The sequence below is a fragment of the Acyrthosiphon pisum genome, chromosome A2, assembly GCF_005508785.2.
Source record: "Acyrthosiphon pisum isolate AL4f chromosome A2, pea_aphid_22Mar2018_4r6ur, whole genome shotgun sequence".
Lineage (NCBI taxonomy): Eukaryota > Metazoa > Arthropoda > Insecta > Hemiptera > Aphididae > Acyrthosiphon > Acyrthosiphon pisum.
The window spans coordinates 29,453,985-29,457,244 of NC_042495.1; the positions used below are offsets into that span (position 1 = coordinate 29,453,985).

The 3,260-nt window shown below is 23.1% G+C and overlaps 1 long non-coding RNA gene across 1 annotated transcript in view; it reads right to left on the reverse strand.

Moving 5' to 3' along the window:
- Positions 1-2,362, reverse strand: part of LOC115034290 — a 4,010-nt gene extending 1,648 nt beyond the window's left edge. Inside the window, exon 1 of the long non-coding RNA XR_003839654.1 lies at positions 1,491-2,362. This is a non-coding gene — a long non-coding RNA (uncharacterized LOC115034290). The remainder of the gene's footprint in view (positions 1-1,490) is intronic.
- Between the last annotated feature and the right edge of the window lie 898 nt (positions 2,363-3,260).

Here is a 3,260-nt window from a genome sequence, read left to right on the forward strand (position 1 = left end):
GCCATAACTCCGGAATTAGGTACTTATAGCACAGCATACAAACTTAGATAATAGCCGATTTTCAGACATATAATTATTATATTGATACAAATAATAATATTAATCAACAAACATGCCAGATTAGCCAATAGCAACCAATATATAATACACTATTATTATTTTTATAATAGTATTTTTTTTATATATATATATAACCATAGCAACCATTTATAAACAATTATTTCTACCGTAAATTATCAAAATCCCTGTTTGAGCACTTCTATTATTTTTTTCTGGACAACCCTTATCACTTAGGGGTATGAAAAATAGATGTTAGCCGATTCTCATACCTACTGAATATGCACAAAAAATTTCATCAAAATCTGTCAAGCCATTTCGGAGGAGTATGGCAACGAAAACTGTGACACGAGAATTTTATATATTAGATAAACTATTATTATTATTTTTTAATTTTTCATGAAAAACCCAGTTTTTTTCGTATTAACCATTTTTTCGAAAATTATAAATGAAACCAAATTTTTTCGGAAATTTTGATCCCTAATAATAAGTATACATGAATTATATAATAATTATATAATAATAATATATAATGCAAGCCTGGGCAAGTTATTGATAATTTTTAACTGAGTTAAGTTAAGTTAATGTAAAACATTTTATCTCAGTTAATAGTTAAAAGTTACCCTAATTTTTTTTTAACTCAGTTAAGTTAAAAGTTATATGAACATTTTTAATTAACTTATTAACTTAAGTTAAGTTTTTTTTTTTTATATAATATCTTTATAAATACCCAGTAATATGGTTTAAATAATAAAAATCATAAATATTATTGAAAACAGAAAATAGCCAATAGCTTTTCTATACATGGGTACTGAATTAATAGAATTATGAAGTAGGTACGAAAAAAATACAAAATTGAAAATGCCAAAAAAAATACAACCTTTTGATTTATTAATACACTTATACAGATAATTACTATACATGTTTTTAAAATTATTAAATAAAAATAACATGGTATTTAAGAATGTACTTAATTTTAAACTCTGAATACTTTTTCAAGGAAATAAAAGTCTAAAACTGTTAGAGAATATAGCTAACTTTATACTTCAGTAAAATATTTATTTAAGAAATTGATTTAACTATATTTGTAATTCCCTATTCTAGTAAATGGTTATGTAATATCAATAATTATTTTTATTTTTATTATTTAATTATTTATAAATTAACTTAACTTGAATTTGATTAAAAGTAACTTGTTATTTATTAAGTTAATATCAATTAAAATAAGTTAAGTTAAAAATTAAGTTAATGAAAATTAAATTTAAAAAAGTTAAGTTAAAAGTTAAAATTAACTTAACTTTTAACTTTTTAACGCGTTTATGCCCAGGCTTGATATAATGCATATAATGCTTAACAATTTAAAGATTTATTTGATCGATACACAATATTATAAGCAATAATCAACATAGAATATTTTTTAATCAATTACTTACTGTTAGAACCACCTAAGCAATACAAACAATACAATAAGAATAAAATATATAATGCTAACTTCCGGTGTTGCACGTACCTAGTGGCGTACACAGCTATTTTTAATGATGGGGGGGGGGGGGGTTCTTACATTAAAAAATGATATGCATAATATATGTATACATTTTACATCAATACATCAATATATTGGGTTGCTTAATAACGGGTTATTCTTATCATTATAAATGCAGGCGTGGGACTTCCTACACTCTTCTTCGTCAAAAAATATTAATTTATTCTTATCATTTTTAATATTTTTGAAAATTTAACATTGAGTACTGAATACAATTGTTATAAAACGTACAACGTATCAGGAATTTGAACATCAAATGATATAGCATTATTACTTTCCAAATCCAAGAGCTTGATAATTGAAAATTATAGATATAGCGTTTTATAAGTGAAAGTTGAAACTATGTAAAAAAATATTTTCAAAAAAATTTACACTTTTTGAAATAATTAGTGTTGTTTGATAAATGAATCACCCGTATAAACATTCATTCAATTCATTCAACAATTATTTGTTTTAGAGTTACACCAAAAACCAAAATCGATTTATTAAAAGATCAACCTAACCATGGTAGAAGATTTGCGAAAATTTAATTTGATGCATTCTTGTACCTGATCTACTCTATTACTCAATAGCAACCAACTAATCATTTCTCTTATAAGCATTTATAAACAAAAATGTCCATCGTAAAACTCAAAATCTCTGTCTGAGCAACTTTTCGGTTTGGACCTACCGAGTTCAATTGTGTTTAATCTTAGACATAAAAATAATAAATTTTTTTTATGTATTAATTTTGTCTATTGATTTTTACACCACTACATGATCCTTTTACCTAAAAAATAAAATAAAAACAGTTGGTTAGTTTAAATTAATTTTTTTATTATGAAAATATATATTATTATATTTTTGAACATAATAAATATAGAACCTGTTATTGGTACTTTGTGCGTATTTTAATGAATTTTAAAATTTTATATTAAATGGCAGATCTATGTATTGTAACTATTTTATTAATAATTACCTTTAGCATCTTTTGGTTTGTTTTTTTTTTTATAACCTAGAATATAAGCTTTAAAATAATATATATATTAGTTTACCTTTTAGTGAAAAATTTTTTATTTAGATGCAACGTAATAATAAATAGGTATCAAAATTCTGGAAAATTTCCGGAAAAATTCGGAAAAAAACCGTTTTTTTCCCAGAACCTCGGAAGACGTGGACAAATTGAAGAATATTAAAATAATACGTTTCTGAAAAAAACTGAAGTTTTCGGAAAATTAAGAAAAGATCCGAATTTTCAGAAAATTAAAAAATTGTATTTACGCTTAAAAAAATAATCTTTGTAAAAAAACCATTTAAAAAAATAGATAAGGAAACCGGTCATTGTCATTTCACATTTGCCAATACGGTTATATCAATGTATTATTGTATTAAAATTTAAAATTAAACTATTAAAAATATTAATATGGATATTTCAATATTTGTTCTAAAAATAAAGTAGTTACATATCAAATTTGTATCTATGTGGGAGAGTGTATTTCCCCAAATGTGGGATACGATAATATATATTTATATTATTATAAACTATTATTATTATTTTTAATTTTTCATGAAAAACCCAGTTTTTTCGTCTTAACCATTTTTTCGAAAATTATAAATGAAACCAAATTTTTTCGGAAATTTTGATCCCTAATAATAAGTATACATGAATTATATAATAATT